This window comes from Giraffa tippelskirchi, chromosome 8 (assembly GCF_054371585.1).
Source record: "Giraffa tippelskirchi isolate mGirTip1 chromosome 8, T2T-mGirTip1v1.2.pri, whole genome shotgun sequence".
In the NCBI taxonomy this organism is placed as follows: domain Eukaryota; kingdom Metazoa; phylum Chordata; class Mammalia; order Artiodactyla; family Giraffidae; genus Giraffa; species Giraffa tippelskirchi.
The window spans coordinates 155,370,639-155,397,006 of NC_137282.1; the positions used below are offsets into that span (position 1 = coordinate 155,370,639).

Consider the following 26,368-nt stretch of genomic DNA (forward strand, 5'->3'; position numbering starts at 1 on the left):
AACCCTCCTGGCATTTCAGTGAACATTACCACCATCCTCCCAGTTAAAAGCCAGGACCTAGAGGTCAGTCACAGTTTCCCACTCTCATCCCTACATCTAAATCCTGTTGCTTTTATCTTGTAAGTAACTTTGGACTCCAATGACTGCTTCCTGACTCTTCCCCACTCTCATCCTGGCCTGGGCAGATGCCAACAGCTTCACATCACACTGTTCCAGCCACAATCCCTTGTGCTGGGGCCAGAGCCCAGCAGATGGCACCCTGCCACGGGTCCTTGAAGAATCCCTATTTACAAAGGGTCTTGGCAGGGTTGATGGAAACCCACAAGGGATGGAGACCCTCCCTGGGGCTAGCAACAAGGGGAGCCTTAGGCGCCTGGACCTGAAAGGAGCTATCACTGTGTATAACCCAGAGAGAGAGAACATGAAGACGGGAAAGGGCAGCCGGGCAGGATGGGGCTGCAGGAGGGGAACAGAGCCTCCGCCCATCTGAGGCCACAGCAGGGAGGGAGCTGGGGAACAGACGTCCCAGTTTCAAATTCCATCCCCTCTCCGACCCCCTGCTCCTGCCCTCTGTGGTCTGGACTCATCTGCAAATCAGGGGGCAGAGAAGCCCGTTGTTGCAGTCCCAAAACTGTCAGCCTGCTGGAACACAGAGCAGGATGGAGAGAGGCAGCAGGCAGGTCTGGAGTGACAAATGGAAAATATCCCACACACCCTCTCTGGATCAGCTCCACACTGCAGCTAAAGCGTCTTTCCTATAGTACAAATCTGATTATGCCATCCCTTCACCTAAAGGTCTTCGACGGCTTCTTATTGTCCCAAGATGATGCTTGAACCTCTTAACATCATCCCTGCATTGCACAGAGTCGGACACAACTGAAGCGACTTAGCATGTATGCATGCATTGGAGAAGGAAATGGCAACCCACTCCAGTGTTCTTGCCTGGAGAATCCCAGGGACGGGGGAGCCTGGTGGGCTGCCGTCTATGAGGTCGCACAGAGTCAGACATGACTGACGTGACTTAGCAGCAGCAGCATTGTTTCTGCCTAAATCTCTGGGCACAGGCACCCAACACCCCCACTGCCCATGCCTCACCCTTAACCTGACCACTCTTCCTCTCTCTCTCCCCTGCAGCCATTCTGAAATGATGGGCAATGCCCTCTTGGGTCTCTGCACCCCTTTCCCTGCCAACTTATTCCACCAATCAGCTCTCACTTTGGTTGTGGCCTCTTCCAGGCAGCCTTCCACCACCACCCAATACAGGGCGGGGTGCCCCTCCTCTGACTCATCTCTCTTCCCTATGGTAGTCCACTGTGCTCACTCATCAGACACAATTGTCTTGATCTATTTCACATCCACTTCTCCCATAGACCTCACCTGGTAAAGAATCCACCTGAAATGCAGGAGATCCTGATTCGATTCCTGCCTTAGAAAGATCCACTGGACAAGGGATAGGCTACCCACTTCCGTATTTTTGGGCTTCCCTGGTGGCTCAGATGGTAAAGAATCTGCCTGCAACACAGGACACCTGGGTTTGATCCCTGAGTTGGGAAGATCCCCTGGAGAAGGGAATGGCTACCCACTCCAGTATTCTGGCCTGGAGAATCCAATGGACAGAGGAGCCTGGCGGGCTACGGTCCATGGGGTCACAAAGTCTTGGACACGACTGACCAACTTTCACATTCACTTTCTCCTGTAGACCAGAAACATATTGGAAGCAAAGACTGACAGCCCTAACATTTGCACAGTGCCTAGCACATAGGCACTCAACGTATACTTGCTAAATCAATGAATGAGTGTTTGCAAAAATCTTGTGACATATTGGTATTTGAGGCTAGAGATGTTTAGGGACTTGTCCAAAGTCACAAGGCTGCTCAAGATGAGGCCCGGATGAAAGAACCTGTGAGTTCTGATTCCTCAATCAGTGGGTGGTACCCGCTCCACCTCCCCAGGCTGCCTGTCAAGGATGCCCCCAGAGATGCCAGAAGAAGGTGCTGTTGCTTTGTCTGATGTGCCCAGAAGTCTAGGCTCCCCTGCACACAGACAGTGGTCCCTCCTCCCTATAAAGCATATAAGATGTGCTCGTGGTCCTCAAGTTTCCTTCGTTTGCTGGTTTCTCTGGCAACAAGGCAATTGATGTGGGGAAACAGTGTCAGAGGATTAGAGAAGGAAAGTCCTAGGGCCAGATGCTTTTGCTGGAAAGATGACAGAGGTAGAGACACACACAGAGAGAGAGTGAGTCACTGCAACTCGAATCCACCCCGGCCAATGCAACATCATGCCTCCCCCGCACCGGAATGCTTCTCACACCACCCCATCCTATAGAAAAGCCCAGTCCCCACTGTAGCAGGTATACCTGCTCCAGATTTAATTTCTCAAAGCACACGAGGGCTGAAGTCCAGGGTTACGAGACAGCAGGGGGAACCCTGAGAAGCAAAGGCCTACCGTCTACTTTTGGGAGCAGTTATTGGATTTCTGCTCCCTTCCCCAACCCCTTACCCTCTCTTCTTTCTTCCCACTGAACAGAAAGTGTTTAACAGAGTGATCACAGGCTTTCATCCAAAGGAACAAACAGCTAGCAAGCCTGGCTCTCGAAACACTAGCAGGAAGGATATCAACATGGGAGCCTCGGAGAAATTCTTCTTGGAGTGTACTTTAGTCAATAACACCGGGGAGATGGCGAGGGCGCAGAGAGAACTGAAGTGAAGGTGCCTTTCTGTGAATGCTGAGAACCACAGCACGCCCAGCACTCTCCACTCGCCAAATGGGGGGCTCCAAGTCCTCTCGAAATGCACCAAAGCCTCCCTTCACTCCGATTAAAAGGAAAAGGGGTCATTATCTCCGTTTTATAAATGGGGGTGCAGAGAAAGGCACCTCCCACCTGGGGAGGTCTTTCCTGGCCCAGACAGGGGGCACCTGGTCACAGGGCTTGGTCCCAAACACTCCACTTTCCTCAAGAAAACTCATGGATGCTGGAGATCTCCAAAATGAGAGAGCAGAAGGACACAGGTCCTGTTGGGTCAGAGGCACAGTGGAAGATATATTTACAACTAAACGAAGGAACACAGCAGCAAAGGCTTGGGGCTCCGGCAGCTGAGTGGGGGCAGCTGCAGATATGCGTAGCCCTCGAAGAAGGAGCTGCAAACGCAGGTTGCCTTCCTGCCTGGGGGATCTCCAAGGCATTCGCAGATGGGAGTCCCTTTTGCAAAATAAAATTCTAAAGTAAATTGCACTTGGGGCTTGAAAACACAGAGTGTCCTTAATGGAACAAGCTCCCTAATAGACTGATGCTGCCATAAGTACCTTGCGGAGGGAGTCGGGTTTTATTCAGTGATGTCTCAAGGCCTGGTGGGTTCTGGCAGAGCAAGGGAGGGAGGGAAGGATAGAAGGAAGAAGGATGGAGGGAAAAGAGAAGGGGAGGGAGAGAGGAGAAGGGGGGAGGAGGGATGGAGAAAGGAGCACCAGAGAGCAGAAGGGAGGGAGCAGGGTGAAGGGCGCTGCTAGGAGGACAGGAATACAGAGAAGCAGAAGTATTCATTCCCCTCGCTTCTCCCTGCTTTGACAGTGAGGGTATGGTTTGATGGGGCCACACTGCATCCCTGGGCAGGACCAGCTCTCATCCACTGCCCTCCCCTCCACACTCACAGCCTCTGATGACACCCGGCCCCCTGCAGGCTTGGGGCCAGTCACGGCTTCCCACTCACCCCCAGAGGTGCCATCTCTTGCCCCTGGCCCGCACCTCAGTAAAGAGCAGCGTTCCTGAAAGCCTCTTCTGGTTAAGTTTTTTGAGTGGGTCATGAGTTTCCTGCCCAGGTCCTGAGTGGTGGGGCAGCTACTTAGCTTGTCTGAGAGGTGACTCCTTTGCCTCTAAAACAAGGATGCTGATACTAAATGAGAAAGTTTGTTTCTAGGCAACAGTAGAATATGACGCCTATGGGGCATCGGCTATGTGCCTGGAGCTAGATTACAAATTCTACAGGCGTGAATTCCCTTTCTCTGACTTTTACAACAAGCACCTTGCCCCCACGCTTTCTGAGAAGGATGAGGGCAGTGATGGCCTTGCTCCCTGTGCCTAGGGTCCAGCAGCCCTGAGCTACCCAACCTGGCAGCCTGGCTGGCCTGCGCAGACATGTCTTTATCAGCTCACAGCTGGGGGAGAAGCATGGGTATGATACAGGCTTAGGCAACCATCTCCAGCCAAAGATAAAGCCTGCGCTCTAACTTAGGAAAGAAGGCCACAAATGCCTGCTGGACCCAAGATCCTTTCTTCAAGGCCAAATTATGGAAGCAGTGACAGATTTTATTTTCTTGGGATCCAAAATCACTGCAAATGGTGACACAGCCATAAAATTAAAGAACCCATGTTCCTTGGAAGGAAAGCTATGACAAACTAGACAGTATATTAAAAAGCAGAGACATCACTTTGCCAACAAGGTGCATATAGTCAAAGCTATGGTTTATCCAGTAGTCACTTATGGATGTGAGAGTTGGACCATAAAGGCTAAGTGCTGAAGAATTGATGCTTTCCAACTGTGGTATTGGAGAAGACTCTTGAGAGTCCCCTAAACAACAAGGAGATAAAACCAGTCAATCCTAAAGGAAATCAACCCTGAATATTCATTGGAAGAGTTGATGCTGAAGCTGAAGCTCCAATACTTTGGCCACCTGATGCGAAGAGCCGAGTCACTGGAAAAGACTCTGATGCTGTGAAAGATTGAAGGCAGGAGAAGGGAACGACAGAGGATGAGATGGTTAGATAGCACCACAGACTCAATGGACATGAATCTGAGCAAAAACTCCAGGAGACAGCGGAGGACACAGGAGCCTGGCATGCTCCAGTCTATGGGGTTGCAAAGTGTCAGACATGACATGGCAACTGAATAACAATAACAACAACAACACTCATCTCGCTGGGTGAGGCTTTCCTTTTGGGGGTGGTATTTCAATAAGCTTCAAGCTCTGGGGTCATAATCAGCTACCCGCCTCTCAACCATTAAAGTGTCTTAATCACTCATCATCATTGTGGAGGGTCCGTCCAACCTCCGAAGGAAATCCGGCTCACTCTTTCCATTATGCCTTCTTTCAGTGAGTACACAGTAAGGACTCACTCTGTGTCATCATTTTGGCTGCAGCTGTCCGCACGGAAACAGAAGAACAGGAGAATTTGGGACGTGATTTTCCAAGATTCTGGAAGTCCTGATCACTAGCGTGTGGGCTGACTCGTAACCAGACGGTGCTGAGCCTGGTGGTTTGTTTATTACTTCCATTTAGGCATCTTGATAGTTGTCTCATCAGCGTGAGTAGGCTCCATGTTTACTTCTGTTTTCCCATCACCCCTATATTTGCTATTCTTTTCACTCTCATCATTGCTGCTGTAACTATAATCCACTATGCCCAGCTTACAAAGGACAGTTCATCCTTCAGGTGGGAACATATCTGATTTTTTCATCTAGCCCATTATTCAGGGTTCTGTGATCACCTACTATGCTTCACAGTACTGTAAACACCGAGAATTTCCAGGAACTTCCCTGGTTGTCCAATGGTTAGACCACCGGGTCTGTGCTCCCAACGCCATGGGTACAGGTTTGATTCCTGGTCAGGGAACTAAGATCCCACATGTCACACCGTGTGGCCAAAAAAGAAAGAAAGAAAGAAAGAAAGAAAATTAACAAAAGCAGAGAAAATTATGGGATGTTTTAAAAGAGACCAATTGTGTTGTGAAACATTTAATGTGTAGAGTTTTTCATCAGAGTTTTATGGAATGAATCTATGCAGAGAAACACATTTCTGTTAATTCTAGTCTCTGTATTAACAGCATGTTAGTATTTACACAAATCTTATGAAATCAGGAATAATGACAATAGTTTATTTCATTCATCTAACAAATTTTACTATGCACCTACTATGTGCCAGTCACTGTTCTTAACATCAAGGATAAAACAGTGAGTGAAATGAAGACCCCAATCTCTTGGAGATTATAATCTAGTAAAAGGAGGTGGAGAATGACCGTGGATACAACATCCGGGAGTGACACACGCGAAGGAGGAAAAATACAGCAGGAGAAGTAGGCAGAGAAGGTCTGGGTGCTATATTAGGTAGCATGGTCAGGGAAGGCCTCCTGATAAAGCAAATGTATTGGGAATGTGGGTTTTTGAAGTCAAGAGTGTCCCAACTAATAGAACAGTCAGTGCAAAGGTCCTGAGACAGCAGAGGTTTGGCAGGTGAGAGGAAGGTGGAGGAGGTCAGTGTAGCTGCAGCAGAGTCGAGGGAGGGGTGAGTGCTGGAGATGAGGTCAGAAAGCTTGTCCAGATGGCATATCACTCAGGGTCCCACCAACCATGGAGAGAACTCCGGATATCGTTCAGAGCGAGCTGCAAGTCTCCTTCGAGGGTTCTGTGCAGATTCCGAGCAGAACATGATATGCTGAAAGTTCCAGAAGACCCAGTCTGACAGCTGTGTCGAGAATAAACAGATGTCAGTGTGGCCAGGGCAGAAACAAAGAGGTCAGTTGGGGCCACTGCAATAGTCCAGGCAAGAACGGGTGAATCCTCTACTAGAACTGACATATTTGATGTTTGGCTTATACTCTCCTTACAGCCCTGGTGGCTCAGATGGCAAAGAATCCCCCTGCAATGCCGGAGACCTGGGTTCGATCCCTGGGTCAGCAAGATCCCCTAGAGAAGGAAATAGCAACCCACTCCAGTATTCTTGCTTCCCTGGAGAATTCCATGGACAGAGGAGCCTGGAGGGTTACAGTCCATGGGGTTGCAAAGAGTCAGACACAACTGAGCGACTTTCACTTTCACTTTTCTCCTTGACTTACCTAAGCTGGGATTTTTTTCCCTCCTTGGTGAATATAAAGTTTCCTACTCCACAGCTAACCACACAATACAGATTTTCTTAAGTGGACATAACACTGACCAAAATTATGTGAACAATATAGTCTTTTCATCCCATTTACCCTAACTTGAAGAAAGAAATACAAGATTCCTTTTTTCTTTTCTCTGTATAAAAGTGCTCCTAGCAGTTGGTCTCAAATGTTTGAGGAACTGGTACAAGATGAGATTAGAAACTGAGACTCCGCTTTATTAAATGCTCTTTTCTTCTAGTAAAATTGGGCTAATCACTTCCAAACGGCATGTTTCAGACTTTCACAAGTTATCCTTCAAAAGGAATGTGTGTGATGCTAATTTTCAGGGACTGGATCACATTCTGAATTGCAGTATCTGAAAGTTTTCAGTTCTATTAATAAAAGACTGTCACTGAATTTTCCCCTTGAAATTCGGTTCAAAGAAATGGAGAGAGCAAAATATTGCACTGTTACACATTGTATTATTTGCTCACAATATTCACTGCCCTTCTCTGCAGACCAGTTCCTATAGAACAATTATTCTTCTATTCCTGCTAACATAGGGCTTGACCATTTGATTCCCTTTGGCCAATGAAATGTGAGTGAACACAGCCTGTGCCATCTCGGCCGGGAGCCTTCAAACCTAATGGGTCGTCTCGCCACTGCTCTTCCCTCCACTGTGAAGCTGCTGTGTTCCAGGTGGGGCTGCTCCTTCAGCCGAGGTTCTGGGATAAAAACAGCATAGAGCAGAGTCCAGGTGGCCTGCAAACTGCAGCTTAGGGAGAAAAGGACCTTGTTTTTGTGAACACAGAGTTGGGGTTCTTTGTTCCTGCAGCATAACTAAACTTCAGCTGACTGATATACACCTGTATTTTACCCACTTCAAATAGGTGGAGCCTTAGAGTAGGGTCTGTCATTTTCTTACACATCATTAATGGTTGTGGATTAGTTGCTAAGTCGTGTCTGACTCTTGCAACCCCATGGACTGTAGCCCGCCAGGCTCCTCTGTCCAGGGGATTTCCCAGGCCAGAATACTGGAGTGGGTTGCCATTTCCTTCTGCAGCAGATCTTCCCAATCCAGGGATCAAACCCACATCTCCTGCACTGCAGGTGGATTCTTCACCGCTGAGCCACCAGGGAAGCCCTACAAACTGTTAGAGCTTGAGTTGGAGAAAAACAACCTGGAGAAAACTTCATTGGCATTTTGAAGATTTCTTAAAGAGACCACTCCATTCTCTCCAGTTTAGTTACACTTGGGAGAGCTTTCTAATCCAGAAAAATCTCCAAGGTAAAATTTCATTTTGTGACCTTCCTCTTCAATATGTTAACCAGGGGCCAGAAATATGGACTATTGCCTCGTCCTCTTGAAAACAGTGAGAAGCTAAGTTTTGAATAAAGACCTGTAGACACCAGAAGGTGCTGAAGAGAGACGTCTGGGATGCTGTGCTGCCAGCAGATGGGATACTACAAGCGGATGGGATACTACAAGCAGATGGACTGGTCTCTTGTACCCCAGCCTGCCCCGCAGATCCTGTGCTAAACATGGATGAAGACTTTCAATAGCTTATCATTTCAGATAGTCCTGAAGTTTCTTAGCAATCTTCCTAAAGGTTGAGTGAATACATATCACATACTTTGCAATTCCCCAGCTTAAATGCCCCGGGTTACCTACGCACTGACAATAAAAAACCCAAGCTCCCTCCCACGACCCACATCCACTGGCCCGTGGCCCAGCTCTCTCCCCCATGACCGGCCGCTCCCCTCCTTTGCTCTCTCTTCGCACTCCCTGCTGGTCTCCTTTCAGTTGCCCAAACACATAAAAATCTTCCCTAGGTTACAGACTATGCAACTGCTGCTTCTTCTTTCTAGAACATTCCTGATTCTTCACTTGTTTTGATTTTCCAAAGCATAAGAGACCCTGCCTGAATAGCTGGGGCTCCCTTGAGGAAGGGTGTTTCTAAGCATCACACGCCCAGCAGCCCACGTGCTTATCACCTCTCAGGATTGACAGCAAAGCAGAGAACAGGGTCAGGGGAAGCTCTCTCCACTGTTGCTCAGGTTTTCTCAAAACCCTGCCTGCAGTTCACCGCCACACCCACTCTGAAGAGGCCTGACTGGGGCCCCTGCAAACCACCTGAGTCAGAGATGCTAGCTCCAGTTAACATCAGGACTACCCCACTTTGCTTCCCAATTTGTTTCCTCTTTGTTTCTTTACTGTCCCTTCCCAATTCAATTTCCGCCACATTGCTGTCTAGGACTGTCTATATCACCTAAGTGAGAGATCCCTAACCAGAAGGCAAATCTTTTTATGACAGTGAGTATCTTTCTTTGCTTCATGGGAAATAGATGGGGAAACAGTGGAAACAGTGTCAGACTTTATTTTGGGGGGCTCCAGAATCACTGCTGATGGTGACTGCAGCCATGAAACTAAAAGACGCTTACTCCTTGGAAGGAAGGTTATGGCCAACCTAGATAGCATATTTAAAAGCAGAGACATTACTTTGCCAACAAAAGTCCGTCTAGTCAAGGCTATGGTTTTTCCAGTGGTCATGTATGGATGTGAGAGCTGGACGGTGAAGAAAGCTGAGCGCTGAAGAATTGATGTTTTTGAACTGTGGTGTTGGAGAAGACTCTTGAGAGTCCCTTGGACTGCAAGGAGATCCAATCAATCCATCCTAAAAGAGATCAATCCTGGGTGTTCATTGGAAGGTCTGATGTTGAAGCTGAAACTCCAATACTTTGGCCACCTCATGCGAAGGGTTGACTCATTGGAAAAGACCCTAATGCTGGGTAGGATTGGGGGCGGGAGGAGAAGGGGATGACAGAGGAAGAGATGGTTGGATGGCATCACCGACTCGATGGACATGGGTTTGGGTAGACTCCGGGAGTTGGTGATGGACAGAGAGGCCTGGAGTGCTGCAATTCATGGGGTTGCAAAGAGTCGGACACGACTGAGCGACTGAACTGAACTGAACTGATCTTTCTTTGCAGGAGCTTCCCAGGTGGCTCAGGTAAAGGATCCACCTGCCAGTGAAGAAGATGCAAGAGACGCAAAGTTCAATCCCTGGGTCAGGAAAATCCCCTCGAGTAGGAAATGGCAACCCACTCCAGTATTCGTGCCTGGAAAAGTCCACGGGCAGAGGAGCCTGGCGGGCGAGCTACAGTCCGTGGGGCCGAAAAGACTGGGACACGACTGAGCACACACACGAGAGCACACATGCGTCTTCCTTTGTAAGAGATCGAACCTTTCTTTAAGTGGCCGGAGTTAGCAGCAGCTTCATTTCCCTTGCATGACGGATCTACTCTGAGGTGTGGCTCTTTTAAGCCACCCGTGTGATTGCTGTCACTCTTTGTTCCCTGAAACCTACATGGATCCTATTGTAAGTATCTTGGTTTCCTTTATTTCTGCAGATCCTCACTCCAAGGGGGAAAAAAGATGAATTATTTTATTTCTTTCATTTAATTTTCCAGACGCCTGGGGAAGTGTGCTTAGAGAAATCCAAACAGAAGAAGAAGAAAGAGTGTGTTGAAAGATGATAGGCCCCAATGCCTTTACTTGGCTTTAGAGAGAAGAAAAAGGTGCATCAGTGGGTAGTGTCCCTTTGAAAGGACACAAGAGAAATCTCTTTTTTCTGTGACGGTCTCCTTCACAGCCCATAGTGCTTCTCTCTACATTTTGAAAGGGAGTATTCTAGGAAGCAATATACATATGTACAGACACACATGTGCGCGCACACACACACACACACTCCCACATGTGTGCAAGCCCAAAGAATGTGGAAGGGCTTCTTCTGTGAGCTGGCAGCAAATCTCTACACAGACAAACACAGTGATGATGCCTGTAAGGGTCTATGTAAATACTTCATTCCTGCTTATTATCCAAAACTTGGGATGTCTTGTACTTTTTTTCTAAAATTTTCCCATCATCAGCATTATCTTTCTTTTATGTACTGTGAACCTTCTAGTTCATTAAAACAATATAAAAATGATACTGTCACTGACAAAAGAAGAGAATGGCACTCTGACCTCCTTGTTATGCTATATGCCAGACACTAAATGCTTCACGTGAATCATTATCATTAAATTTTTAACATAGCCCTCTGAGTTAGATACGATTGCTGCTGTTGCTGTTATTATTATTATCATTTCCAGATTATAAAGCAAAGGCTTTGAGATTTAAATAACTTGGTGCTTGGGTTTCAAATCCCAGCCGTCTGATCCCAGGACCCAAGCTCGTAGACGGAAACTGGTGTCGCCTCGCTATGGAAACCATGTGGCAGAACAGAAAGCGAAAGGGCAGAAAATTCACCTTGTAAGCAGTAAACCGTTTTTCCTAATAAACCCCATTGTACCTAGCAGGCTCTCCCCTCTCATTGCAATACCGACTGGGACAATTTCCCAAAGTTCTTTGCTCATGTCTGGGGTCCCCCGCAGCCACATTCCATCACTTGAGCCCCTATCCATATAGGAGCAATCTGTAAGTGGCTCAGCTCATAGCAAAATCCTTTGGGTAATCCCCTAAAACTCACTGGCAGGAATCCAAGCAGGAAACTTCAGATATCAAATACCACTCTCAATGAAAAAATATTTTAGTAAGGACCTAGAATATTTATAGTAGGTGTGATCATCCCCCCTTCCCACTTGCAAAAGTGATAGAAATTCTGGGTGAGATATCGCCACCAAGACAACGTCTTCTCCCCCTCAGTGCCGGGAACCACAGAAATGCTGTGATACATGGGAGACAAATAGCATGGAAACAGCACGTCGGAAAAGACCTCATGAAATACTCGCCTGGAAAAAGGCAGTTTCTACACACCCAAAGACCAGGCTTGAAATCATTTCTGTGTGATATCCACATAGCAGGGAGCACAGAACTCAGCTCTAATATACCAGAGAAACAGAAACACGTTGCTTGCGTGGAGTGCAGTGCGACAGCCGGGCCGGGGATCAATGCTAATGTGGTCAGACACCTGCATGATCAGCCGTGAGCTTCCCAGCAGGCGGAGGCTCCAGGCAACCTCCCGGAAAATGTGACAAATAGCCGGGCCGCCCACCCTGGGACATACCTGGGTAAGGGGATGTGACCCTGATGAGTAAGCGAATTAATTATTTCCAAGGCCTGGCCAATCACTCTTGGGGATTCTGTAGCACAGTGTCCAGGTCAGGGCTCTGAGCTCTGCAGGAAGAGGAATGAAAAGAGGGAATTTTCCCTCCGGCAGCCACCCCTCACGGCTTGTTGTTGTTGCTGTTCAGTTGCTAAGTTGTGTCCAACTCTTTGCGACTCCATGGACGGCAGCACGTCAGGCTTCCCTGTCCTTCACCATCTCCCCGAGTTTACTCAGATTCATGTCCACTGAGTCAGTGATGCCATCCAATCATCTCATCCTCTGTCGTCCCCTTCTTCTTTTTCCTTCAATCTTTCCCAGCATCAGGCTCTTTTTCAATGAGTCAGTTCTTCAAATCAGGTGGCCAAAGTATTGGAGCTTCAGCTTCTCTGGTGGCTCAGTGGTAAAGAACCCGCCTGCCAATGCAGGAAGACGTAGGTTCGATCCCCTGGAGAAGGAAATGGCAACCCACTCTAGTGTTCTTGCCTGAGAAATCCATGGAAGGGGGAGACTGGTGGGATACAGTCCATGGGGTCGCAAAAGAGTCAGACACAACCAACTGACTAAACAACCTCATTACTGCAGCCACAAGTAAGTGATGTCCAAAACTAGGCTGAAAATGGAGGAATCCAGTCATTCCCTTGAAGGGTTCCCCAAACATACATTCATCACCAAAGTTTTCCCAGCACCAAAACTTCATCCCTCTTGCCCCAGGAAGTTTCTTTCATTTTCCTCCACCCCAAGTGAGTCCGCCTCTTTGCTGTTCTTTCTCTAGCACAGGGTTGCCTGTCCCTCCCTCCTGGCCTCTGGAAATGCTTTCTCCCAGCCTGGAATGCTCTTAACACCCACCTCCACCCTCAACACCCCAGCCCTTCTTCAGAGCCCTTCAGACCCTGGAATCTGCTCAATTGTCCTTTTCACTCAGGTGGGTGAGAGCTGGGCTGTGAAGACAAACTGTAATTAGGACAAGAGCGAGCTCGGTCATCTTCCGGATATTTGTCTTGAAGACTGGAGAACCTGCGTTGAATGCAAGGATGCTCGGTGAAGGACCAAGGAGAGTAAGAATCCCCACCGTCTGTCCAGATAGAACTTGGAGCCTCTTCACCTCTGGACGATTCCAGGGACTGGCAGGATGACACAGACCCTGAGGAGAGGGTGGGGGCTTAACACAGAAAGGTGGGGAAGAGCAGAGAAAGGGGGGACTCAGCTGACGCTGCTCTAAGTCAATTAAAGGGCGACCAATGGGGAAAGGCTTCCCTGATAGCTCAGTTGGTAAAGAATCCCCCTGCAATGCAGGAGATCCCGGTTCGATTCCTGGGTCCAGAAGATCCGCTGGAGAAGGGATGGGCTACCCCACTCCGGTATTCTTGGGCTTCCCTTGTGACTCAGCTGATAAAGAATCCGCCTGCAATGTGGGAGACCTGGGTTTGATCCCTGGGTTGGGAAGATCCCCTGGAGAAGGGAAAGGCTACCCACTCCAGTATTCTGGCCTGGAGAATTCCATGGACTGTATAGTTCATGGGGTCACAAAGAGTCAGACACGACTGAGTGACTTTCACTTCACTTCCACTTCCAATGGGGAAAGCAGAGAACTGTTTGACACCTTCTAGAAAGCTGTGTGTCTGAGTCTACCTATCAACAAGATTATTTTCTTGCTTCCTGTATGCTCTTTTGGGCTTCCCAGGTGGTGCTAGTGGTAAAGAACCTGCCTGCCAATGCAGGAGACGTTAAGAGACATGGGTTCGAGCCCTGGGTCAGGAAGATCCCGTGGAGGAGGGCACAGCAACTCACTCCAGTATTCTTGCCTAGAGAATTCCATGGACAGAGGAGCCTGGAGGGCTAAGGTTCATAGGGTCACCAAGAGTCCAACACAACTGAATCAACTTAGCCCACACACGTGTGGTCTTTGAGACATGGTAAGATAACAACAGAGTTCCAGAACACGCTCAGCTACACCAGTATACTTGACCCGACCTGGTTGCATACCTTCCCAGGGTTCACTATTGGTCCTGCTCATGAGCTGTGCTTAATCGCTCAGTCGTGTCTGACTCTTTGTGATCCCATGGACTGCAGCCCACCAGGCTCCTCTGTCCGTGGGGATTCTCCAGGCAAGAATGCTGGAACAGGTTTCCATTTCCTCCTCCAGGGGATCTTCCCAACCCAGGGATCAAATCCACGTCTCCTGCATCTATCGTCTGAGCCAGCAGGGAAGGTCCTGCTCATATTTGCCCTTAAATAAAGATTTGTTGCTTGTTGTATATGTGTGCACTTTTTCTTCCCAATGAAGTTCTAAGTTCTCACAATGAATTTCTTGTATCCCACAGCCTGGAACTTACGCATGTGCTCAGTTAATATAATTCTATAGTCTCTAATAAGATGCAGTTTCTTCCTCCATTATTGTTTTATGTAAAAACAGCAGGGTGGATTTTCAGAAACTCCATGGAATTTGGGGGGAGAGGTGGGGAGCTTGAAACAACACAATTTTATTACCGTTTATTACAGTGTTCTGGAAGGCAGAGTGGTTTTTATTGGGCTAAAACCAAGGTGTGGGAAGGGCTGTGCTCCTGGAATCTCTAGGGGAGAATCTGGTTCCCGGTCCTTTCCAGCTCTTGAGGCTGCCCCCTTCCCTTTGCTTACGGCCACTTTCTCCATCTTCCAAGCCAGCAACACAGCCTTCTCAAATCTCTATCCAATCTGACTCACGTATGAAGATCCATGTATATGGGCCACACCTGGATAATCTAGGATAATCTCCCCATTTCAAATCCTTAACTTAATTACATCCGCAAAGCCCCTTCTGTCACATTCACAGGTCCCAGGCATTAGGACAGACATCTCTGGGAGAGAGGAGGGTCATTATTCTACCTACCGCAATGGAGGAGCTATTATTACTCCCAGACCTGAAGGGGAAGAAAAGGGGATGAGTTCCCAAACCAAGAATGAGGTATGGCAGTGCATGCATGCTCAGTCGTGTCCGACTCTTGCAACCCCACGGACTATAGTCCACCAGTCTCCTCTGTCCATGGAATTTCCCAGGAAGGAATATTGGAGCAGGTTGCCATTTCCTACTCCAGGGTATCTTCCCAACCCAGGGATCGAATCTGCGCCTCCGACATCTCCTGCACTGGCAGGTGGATTCTTGATCACTGAGCCACCTGGTATGCTGGTGGGGAGGTCTCAATGGGGGCTCTGTGGTGGTGATAAATACTAGACCTCAATCCCTTCCTACTTGGCAGAATGCTTTTGAGATGGTCTCATATAAAGTAGAAGCCCTACAGTATACATACAAACTTAACTTTAGGGGTCTTGGGTGGAGAGAGAAGCCCACCATGTGGAAAGAGATGACCCTCTAACAGAGTAGGAAAGAAAGAGCCCAGACGCGGGAGCCAGACTGCCTGGGTTCAAATCCCAGTGTTACCATTTACTGACTAGGTGACCTCAGGCAAAACACGTCAGCTCTCTGCTGTCCCCATCAGTCAGACAGTCCCGACGATGAGAACACCAAGCTCACAGAGTGGTTGTGAGAATCTGTTGAGACAGTATTTGTGGAACTCTTGGCATGGCTCATAGTGAGTGCTATTGTCATTCTTGTTTAAGAGGTTGCACATGGATTTCTGTGAGAAGCCTCACCATGCTGCAGAGAAAACAAAAGTGGTTTCAAAGTGAAGGTACTAGGTCAAGCATTCAGAACCCCAGGTCCTGCTTTTCAGACAACCTGTTTCTCACTTGGGCAACTCAATGAGGACTTCCTCCAGGGTGCAGAGCAAGCAGGATTTACGTATTTCACATGCACACGTGGAAAAGCTAGCTAGTGCTCAAAACATACCTGTTGAATTAAAGCAACAACTCTGCGATGAATTGAAAATATGTTTAGAAAGTCTTCGATGCACCTCCTTCCAAGAAGTGAAGGCTGCTTCTCTTCCTCTGCAGTATTGGCTGGATTTAGAGACTTTCTAATGAACTGAATACTGTCCATGGGGTTCTCCGTGGACTTATTTTTTTTTCTTGGGCACCAAAATCACTGTAGATGATGACTGCAGCCATGAAACTGACAGACTCTTGTTCCTTGGAAGGAAAGCTATGACAAACCTAGATAGTGTATTAAAAAGCAGAGACATCACTTTGCCGACAAAGCTATGGTTTTTCCAGTAGTCACGTACAGATGTGATAGTTGGTCCATAAAGAAGGCTGAGTGCAGAAGAATTGATGCTTTAAAATTTTGGTGCTGGAGAAGATTTTTGAGAGTCCCTTGGATGGCAAGGAGCTCAAACCAGCCAATCCTAAAGGATATCAACCCTGAATATTCATTGAAAGGACTGTTGCTTAAGGTGAAGCTCCAATACTTTGGCCACCTGATGCAAAGAGCTGACTCACTGGTAAAGATCCTGATGCTGGGAAAGATTGAGGGCAGGAGGAGAAGGAGACAGTGGAGGATGAGATGGCTAGATAGCATCACCGACTCATGGACATGAATTTGAGCAAACTCCAGGAGATAGCAGAGGACAGGGGCGCCTGGCATGCTGCAGTTCACAGGGTAGCAGAGTCGGACACAACTGACTGACTAAGCAGGGACACACACAACTTAACAAGACTAAGTGTCATTCTCTGGCAATGTCTCACACACATGGGCCCTCAAACCTAACCAAGGACTGCCGTTTATTCATTCAGCATTAATTAATTACTAATATCGAGTTAATTAATAATGTGCATACCAGGCACCGATCTTCACTGATGAAAAGACATGGCCTGTGCTCTCAAGAACCTTCAAGAAAATCACATCACGTCATCATGGACCACTGCTGTGGAATGGCATTCCAAGACCCCTGCAGGAGGGTGGGGAGACTGTGTGGGCTTTCAAGAAGGGAGTGTTTGTGCAGACTGAATGTTAACTTTTGAAAAGGAGTTTTGTAGCAGCTTCAGGACCCCTACCCTGGCTCTGAGTGGAAAACCAGAAGAACGCAGAGCATGGAGTTTCTGATCTGCAGAATTACACGACGCCTGGCGGAGTACTCAAGTTCAACAAAAGCACCAGATAATAACATCCGTAATCCAGGACAGCAACATGAGCCCCAAACACCCCCTTGGTTCCTGTGAAAGGCTGAAGCCAAGGGCTCAATGCTGGGCAGGGAGGACACACAGACATCTTTTCCTGGACAAGCTTTGTTCCAGGTCAGCCTGAAAGGTACACAACGATGCCCCAGCTCAGAGGCCGGCGGAACCCACATCACAGGTGGAATTATCTATCAGTAAGAGACTTCCAGAGTGTTTACTCACTTGCCAGATTTATTTATCAGGTATGGGATTGAGAGGATTTCCCGACAGGATATGTAGAGATTAGTGTGCAGCAGAAATGCTTTTTCAACAAACCTGTCTGCTAATCAGGTCCTGCTTTTCTCATTCTAGCAGAATGGTGCTTGTTGCCCTTCGCTGGCATTTCTGGCAAAAGCAAACACCCATGCTGACAAACAAAGCCAGCGGAAACATGGACATCTCTCTATCATGCTGAAGAGCAGCTGTCACTTTTTCCAAGCCCACAGGCACATTTAAGTATTTCGTTAGAGCCGCACGTTTAAGATCAAACAACCTCAGGTCTCCTTGAGCCCACAACACCTGAATGAGAAGGAAAAATATTTTCCACTCGCTGCCTGGTCCACCTGGAGTCATCATGAGATGATTTCCAGAAGCGTCTCAAGCCCACGCTGGGTCTAAGGAATGTGTTCGTTAAGAATGTGCCACGTCGGAGCTTAAAAACGCAGCTGAAGGTTCATGGGTCTCTCGAAGGGCAAGTGGAGAGTGGGGACAAGTCCACTCCAGCAAGCTTCTTACACAACCTCTCTCACTGCCTCTCCAGTGAGGCCAAAGCAAGCAGATGAAGAGAGAAAAAATCACCTCCTCATCTGGCCTGTTCCAAGCCAAACATCTGGATGTAACATAATGAGCCATTGGGGTCGTTTTTCTTGCTTTCCTTTGCTCGCTTTTTAAAAATAGGTTTAACAATTAAATCTGGTTTTTACACTCTAAATTTCATATATTTTCCATAAGCTCTTTGAGCAGACTGGTCTTGATTATTCTTTTCCATTAAAAACCCACACAGCAATACCCAGAGCGGAAACCTCTAAAATAAATCAGAGGTTACCACAAGGTAACTTCTGATCTTTCCTCAGTGACTTCAGATGTCCATTCCTCACAGGCAAATGGCTCAGGACCATAAGGAAGATACCAACGTGCCAACGGTCATAGATGCCAATGACCTCCAAGCTGAAGAACACTGGCTTTCTGCACAGTGGCTCAGTTTTACACAAAGGGGAATGATACCAACAACTCAGGGAATTTCTTCTTGTTTAGTTCAGTTCAGTTCAGTTTGGTCACTCAGTTGTATCCCCTTTGCGACCCAATGACTGCAGCACTCCAGACTTCCCTGTCCATCACCAACTCCTGGAGCTTACTCAAACTCATGTCCATCGAGTCGGTGATGCCATCCAACCATTTCATCCTCTGTCGTCCCTTTTTCCTCCCACCTTCAATCTTTCCCAGCAGCAGGGTCTTTCCAATAAGGCGGTTCTTTGCATCAGGTGGCCAAAGTATTGGCGTTTCAGCTTCAGCATCAGTCCTTCCAATGAATATTCAGGACTGACTCCTTTAGGATGGACGGGTTGGACCTCCTTGCAGTCCAAGTGACTCTCAAGAGTCTTCTCCAACACCACAGTTCAAAAGCATCAATTCTTCAGCACTCAGCTTTCTTTATAGTCCAACTCTCATGTCCATACATGACTACTGGAAAAACCACAGCTTTGACTAACTGTTTAGTTCCTTACAATTTTTCAAAGCACCCTGAGACAGGACAATGGGCTAGAATGTGCTGACCACAAGGTTGCAAATCCATGGTCAAACACAAGGTGTCGTGGTGAGGAGGGAATTTCCTGGTTCTTGCTCCCTCACCCTTTCTAATTAAAAAAACTACTGGCCTCGAAGATAAAGACCTATCTGCCCATAAGATATCTCTCTCTAGTTATATCTCCTGTGGTTCTACTAAATAAACTCTACCCCCAAGAGACACTCTACTCAAGGAGGCCAAATAAGTCTCAAATTTTTCTATTGTGTCCATTTCCTGCAAACTTGCACCACCATCTCTCTGCAACTGGGACACCCTTCTTAATTCTACTCAAATAGAAAATGTCCCAGGGCTTCCCTGGTGGTTCGGTGACAAAGAATACCCCTGCCAATGCAGGAAACATGGATTCGATCCCTGATCTGGGAAGATCCCAAATGCTGTGAGGCAGCTAAGCCCGGGAGCCGCAACTACTGGGCCTGTGCACCCTGGAGCCCGTGCTCTGCAGCAAGAGAAGCCACCACAACGAGAAGCCCGGGCACCATGACTAGAGGGTAGCTCCCGCTCACCACAACTAGACAAAAGCCCACTCGCAGCAATGAAGACTCAACACAGCCAAAAATAATAAATAAATTAAAACTTTTTTTAAAAAAGAAAACTTCCCCAACATACAAGGCTCCTTATCAGCCTAATATACTCCTTTTGCATCTTACATACTTGGTGTGACGGGGAACAGAAAGAAGTAAAAGATGCATTCTGTCTTCATATTTCATAATCTAGTTGTACAGAAAGAATGTAAATGAAAGTTGGGGATAAGGTGATGAGCATGATTAGAATACATATATATATTTAGAAAAACAACCTGTACTTCCCAGTGAGTTGTACTCTGCCGGTATTCCTCAGAGTATATGCTCTCCAGTAAGGCTGCCAGGTCTCACCTCTTTGGGCAATTTTCTCCTCTGGAATTACATCTAGATCCAGTGTTCAAGTCATAGAAGCAAATCAGCCTCATTCAGTGTTCAAGTCACAGAAGCAAACCAGACTGATCCGGGCACTGAAGTCTGGAGTGTATCCTATTTCCCTTTAGCAAAAATGGTTTCTCTTACCTTGATGGCTGGCTTTTTCACTGGACTCCAGATAACTTCTGGATGGTTCCAAGTGCCACATTCACCTTCAAAAACAGCTGTCAGCATCAAAGGTCTGAACAGATGTGCCTCAGGTTCTGAAGGTGATTTCTCAGACGACGCCCCATCTTTTCTTAGGGCACTGGCATCTCCACAGCCATGACCAGACTCCTGAAAACACGACAGAGCAGGGAGGCCCCTTCAGCTGGCCCAGCCAAGGAAGCTTCTTAGACCAGAATAGGCAGAGCTGAGCCTTGAAGTCTAGTGAGGTTTGGTCAAGAATAGGAATAAAGATTCAGAGATGGGGAGGCACTTGGGTTCTACACCTAGACTCTGAAGTCCGGATTCAAATCCTGGTTCTGCCGTTTACTAACTGTGGACCTTGCACTATTTCCTTAACTTCTCCAGACCTCAGGCTCCTCATCTATGAAATGGGGACAATAAGATTATCTCTCAAGGCTGCTGTTGAGGATTAAATGAATGAATACAGGTAAAACACTAAAGATGATGTAAATGTTTTCTGTTGTCAGTATTATCAGTCCCCAATATAAAAATTGTAGTCCAATCAAAACTAAAAACCTGTCTCTTTCATTTAAATCAGCACTTTTTCTCCTTCCTCCATTTGGAAGCTGGGGATTTATGGTTGGGAAGACGATTTGATCAGAGTTTATCTCATCCTCTCAGACCCTCCAATCACTGGCTGGTGGCTCAGGTCTCTCAGAACTAAAGAACAAAAGTTCTTCAAGGAGGGCTTGGGGATAACTGGAGTTCAGGTAGACATACAGATGTTGGCTCTTTCCCTTGTGGGGTCCTTCTATGGGTTTTTCGGATGGTTGGAGGTCCCCACCCAAGGGTTCTGCTGGTGGGCCACCCTTCCCCCACAGGTCCTTGTTCCCACTGTTGACTGTGCCCCTCCCTTGCCTGGGGAGGTAGGTCCGCTTTGCCAACAGGAAGACTGGCTAGTGTATGTGTGCCTTGCCAGCTCTTTCTCTCACCAATGTAAACAGTCTCTCTACTCTGAAGTCACCTTGGTCCCTGTGGTCCCCTGCCCCCAACTCCAGGAGACATCTGCAAAGCTCTCCAGGTAGTTCTCTGAAGCCCTGCTTCCCTATTTTAAGGGAGGTGGGAAAGCATAACAGGTGAACATTTTTCTAAAAAATCCTCCCTACTGGCCTTTCCTGAGTCCTTAGCCTCCCATCACACAGCCTGGAGGTGAGAGATGGCCCTGTCTGTCCAGCACTCCTGCAGAGATGACCTGCACCTCACTGGAGACCCCAGGTGGCATTTAGTCAGCACATACGTTGTTCCATGTTTGAGCATGAGCAGAAACCCCAACATTTGTGAACAGGAGTTCCCCCTCTGAAGTCCTGTCACAGGTAGACCGTTGCAGGTTGGAGCAGACTAGGAGCATTGTAGGAAATTCCCTGGAGGACAGCTTAGGGAGCCCAAGGGAAGGGGGCTTGACTACCGGGGCATGGAACCTGGGCTGGGTGGTATTGACGATGGGAAGCCAAGCAGGTGTTTCTCCCTCCTTTCTCCATAAGTGGGAATGCGCAGCCCAATCCCCTTCTTGCCTTCGCCTCCTCTGGCCTCTCTCTTTCCCAGACAGCCTTCAGAACAATCAAAAACGAGTGGGAAGCATGTGTTTGTGTGGGGGGTGGGGTGGGGGTGGGGGTGGGTGTGTGTGTAGGTGGGGGGAGGGCGGGGTTAGACTATGGTAGGGGGCGTGAGCCCAGCCAAAAGCCAAGGAGAAAAGTGAACGAAGAGGGGAAAAATAAATTCCAGTGAGCAGGGAGAAAAGTCGACCTTCCAACCCGCACACACTGAATGAGGACGCCAGGCGCCTGCAGAGGGGTCAAACCAGGTCAGAGGAGCTTATCTCTCTCTGAGTCTGGAATTAAGGGCAGCCCGGGACAAGCCGCAGGACCGGGACGTTCCCGGGACGTTCTCCACTTGAGCGGGTTAGGATTCCAGGACTCGGGTGCGGGGAAAGATCCCCCGAAATGGTGGTGGCGTAGACCTTTTACCAAAAAAAAAAAAAAAAAAAAAGGAGGCTGCAGATTGCTTCGGGGGAGGAGAGGGAAAGAGGCGGTGTTCTCAAGAAGAGAGACGCTAATTGTCCAAGTGTTTGTCTCTTTCTGAATGGATTCTCAGAATGGCCCTCAAAGGAAAAAATAAAAGACACACTGTTGAAAACATCAACATACCTGCTGCAGTTACAGGCCCCAAGTTCTGATTCCCTGAGTTGGGACAAAGACGCCATCGGGGCGTGCATCTCTCCCAGGGGAACCCCCAGATCTGAGGGGCGCGGCCAGCCGGCCCTGGGGGTGACCCAGGTCCCGGTGTGTCTATATGTTCATTAAAACTTTGGCAGGAGGGAAGTGCGGACTCCGGCCGCCCGGCGCGGCGCGTGCGGACCCCCGGCCAGGACACCAGCAGCGCGGCACTGCCATCTTGTGGGCGCGGGCCGCCCGCCCGGGCGCCGCGCGGAGCCTTGCAGTCTGTAGGGGCGGGCGGCCGAGAGCTCGGGCTCCCGCGGCCCACGCCACCCCCGCAGGAACGCGCCGCGGAGCCGAGCCGCGGGAGCCCGCGGGGGCGGGGCCGGGGGCGGGGCCGGGGCGGGGCGCGCCGGCGCCGATCACGTGGGTTAGCAACAGGCAGCAGCCAATGAGAGCGCGAGTCAGGTGGTGCGTGTACTGGGCGCCCGCGGCAGGGGCCGGGCGGGAGTGGAGGCATCCTTGCGCCCCGGGGCCGGATCGGGACGCGAAAAGCCTCCCTAAATGGGTGCGCCTCTCGTGCAGGGACCCCCCTGGCGGCTGACGGGCGGGCGAAAGACGGAAAAATAGCAAAGAGCTTTAAAATAGGACTTTCCCACTCGTTGGACCCGAAGCAGTGACCCCGGGGTGGGGGGACAGTGGGCGGCGGCGGCGGGGTGGGAAGCAGGCGGTAGGAGCCCCACCCCGAACCTGGGTTCGGGTGCCCTCTCCTCGCCCCACCTACTAGTTGCCCTGCCAAAGCCTTGGGGCTGAAACGGCCACTTGGATCCACAGAAGGAGATTAAGACAAAAAGAATAATGAAGTTCCTGGCCGTGGCCTGTCCGTGCTGGCAGCCCTGTAGCAGGTAGAGAAGACAGGCATGGCCCTTAGGCCCTCACGGAGCCGAAGACTTAGCCCCTTAAGAGACAGAAGCAGGGGAAAGTCAAGAATTGGGTCAAAAGAAAAAGTCAGTTTAGTAGTTGGTTTTAATTACTGTAAGTGGAAAAGCCACATCCAGAAGTACATCTAATGACTTTTATGGTAATCCCACCATGCTGACATAAACCAGCCCACCCCTGCATGCAGAGAAGACCACAACACGGAATATCAGAGGTCTGTTCCAGGGCATGGGCGAACCCAGGACCGATAGAGACAAGCATGGTTTCCATCAGATTCTTGCTCTTCTGGTTTCATGGGCAGGCACACGCTTGATTTCTCTAATAGGGCATCTCTTTCTCTGTGTGTGTCTCTCTCATTGCCTTGTAATGTTCTCCTGGAAGCTCTTTTACTTCTTCATTGTTGTTTGGGAGTTCACCTGGTGTTTTCTTTCTCTGAAATGAATCCAGGGTGTAGACGGCCTCAGAAGGGCATCTAATCCATTGCCCTGCCTCAAGGCACTTTGAGGGACAATAGACTGTGATACTGTTGTGAGGTGGTATTATAGAGACAAAAGAAAGAAAGAAAGTGAAGTCACTCTGTCGTGTCCGACTCTTTGGGACCCCATAGACTGTAGCCTACCAGGCTTGTCCATCCATGAGATTTTCCAGGCAAGAGTACTGGAGTGGGTTGCCGTTTCCTTCTCCAGTGGATCTTCCCGACCCAGGGATTGAACCCAGGTCTCCCACATTGTAGGCAGACACTTTACTGTCTGAGCCACCAGGGAAGCCTTGTGAGGTATTATAGAGACAAGAATATCTTGAAACCAGCAGGATCTAGCCATTCCTATTCTTAAAGTAACCTAGGCAAAGATATCAAAGAGCACTCTTTAATAAGCTACTACAAATGCTAACCACCTTGGGTAAGTTATAATGAGAACTTTCTGATCCCAGGTTTTATTGGTTTCTATTTAAGCTCACTCAGGGTCAGGCTACCCCAGAGGGCAGTTGAACACCTGCCTAGCAGCTTATGGACAGGACGGTGCACCTTCCCTCTGCCAGGAACAGAGGCCCGTGAGGCCAGCTGCCATCAGGGACCTTGCCTGATGCCCAGGTTCTGTGGGGCTTTGCCTGGGCAGCTCCAAGAAGGAGATCCACTCTGAGTCATATTTTCTTCTATAATGCTGACAGCTGAGGTCATTGATTCACTCAGTGAGCAGGGCTTGTGCACTTTTCTGTGTGTGGAAATAAACCTACTATATTTGATGATTATGTGTGTACAAATTTGATATAGTATTTGATTTTTTTTAATCCATTATATTCTCAAGTCCCTTACCAGAAAAGGGTTTTGAAAATGTCAAGAAGATTTGACAAACATTAATGGAGCTGGAACTAAGTGCCAAGCCTTTGTTTAGGTACTGAGAATACAGCACTGCGGCAGGGAACTTGCATGAGGAAATAGACTCAGGAGGAAAAGAAGTGAGGAGGGATGCGCCTGTTTCCATGGCCCAGGAGTAGGCCCATTTTGACTGATTGCTGCTCCCTAAAACTCCTCTGTGTCAGCCCCATATTCTTTGGGGGGACCTCTTAAATCATGAATCAATAAGGTCACCCACATGTTCAGTATTATTAAACAATGTGATGTGATAGGAAGTCATGGGCTAGGAATTAAAAAAGAAAAAACAACCATATACCTAGTTCCAGCCTGGTTCTGCCACTTGATGAAATCCATACCTTTCTACAAATCTCTTAAACTTTGAATCTTATTTCCCTCATCCTGAGAGTGGGGTCATTCTTGCTTTGCAACTCCATGGGGTCAAGATTCAAGGCCTCGGTTTTCTCATCTGTAATTTGAGGGGTTTGAACTAGATTTAAATTTTTCATACTTTATTTAGAAGTGAATTCTGCTTTTGAGATAAAATCTAACCTAAAACCCCAACATATAAAACAGACAAAGACTAGGCTTGCTCCAGTGGCCCTGAGGGAGAAAACTCAGAATCCTATATATCTCTTCCCCATCCTTAGAAGACCCTTGAGCCCCCTGTGTGCGACCCCACTGAGCATAGTGTGAAACCCACTGAACTAGATGATTATGTTAAAGTACCTTCTATAAATCAAAATGTTCCAATATTGGAAAAGAAAGCTCCAGTTTTCTTCCTTCATTAATTAATACAGGATATAGACACAAGCTTCACTGAAACCAGAATACGTTTCATTACAGTCTTCCTATTTGTGAATCCAATCTTTCTGTCACAAAATGAAATTAGACTTTAATGGAACACAGTATCCTGTAATGAGAAAAACCCCAGACTGGGAGTGAGAAGATATGTGTTCGAACCCTAACCCTGATCCTGGGTAGCTCCCCAGCCTTGATCAAGTCAAGGAAACTTACCTCTCCAAATCAATAAAATTAAGAAGTGAGGTGACTTCGTAATCACTGGGTTGCACATGATCATTTCTGGGCTCCATGCCCTAATAAGTTTCTCCAAATTCAGTAACTTTCAAATTCCACCCTGCCTACAAGCCAGGTCGCTACATCGCACTCTCCTCGGTACGTATACTCACCCTATTTGGAGAGGAAGAGGAGGGGGATGGGGAAGAAGACAAATTGGGTTGTAAATGACACCATCAGGACATCAAGCTAGAAATATCCACTGGATGACTGCTGTGTTTGCGCAGGTGGTTAGAGCTCACAGCATGCCTTGACCTCGGCTCACCAAGCGGGATCCACAGCTTCATTAATAAGCGCCCTGCTAGGCGCTGAACGCAGCATGGGCATTCATGAGGGCAAACCAGAAAATCCTAGGGCTTGGGGAAGGTTTCAAGCAAACAGTCTGGGCAAAGGACCCAGGACCTGGGGTGGGATTAAAAGGAGCGACCCCACAAGAGACATAGAGTATGATTCATTGCCTCTAAGAGCGCACATCCTGGGAAAAAGCAACAGGCCCTGCCTGGGAAGCCAGGGAACTTTAGGGGTAGACAGAAGAACAACAGCTCTGGTCATGGCTGTGACTTGGTTATAAGTTAACTTTATGGGTCACCAAGTGTCTGGAAACAGACCATAAAAAAAGAAGAAAGGATGGCCCAAGCAGCTTTGTGAGGCTGTGACCAGTTGCTTCTGGAAGGGAGATGTATTGGTTGCAATAAAACTTGATGGGCTCAGCCCTGGTTTGTTAAGGCTGGAATCGGAAGTAAACTTTGGACCTGAGTAATTGGTTTGAAGCTGTGCTTGAAGAGTGGGAGCGGAGGGGATTTTGTACCAAGTGGTAAACAATATGGTACCCAACTGATGCACATGGTCTGCCTTCTTTGTGACCTCTGATCCCATG

General features: G+C 48.2%; 1 long non-coding RNA gene across 2 annotated transcripts in view; it reads right to left on the reverse strand.

Annotated features, from left to right (window-relative positions):
* Positions 1-22,490, reverse strand: part of LOC145516726 (uncharacterized) — a 43,154-nt gene extending 20,664 nt beyond the window's left edge. Inside the window, exons 1-3 of one of the 2 annotated variants that reach the window (XR_014061702.1) lie at positions 22,116-22,490; positions 19,891-20,079; positions 5,853-6,453 (exon numbers count right to left, since the gene is read on the reverse strand). This is a non-coding gene — a long non-coding RNA (uncharacterized LOC145516726). Of the gene's footprint in view, positions 1-5,852; positions 6,454-19,890; positions 20,080-22,115 lie in introns of those variants that run through there. The other variant, XR_014061703.1, reaches the window with a different exon arrangement.
* Positions 22,491-26,368: the final 3,878 nt, after the last annotated feature.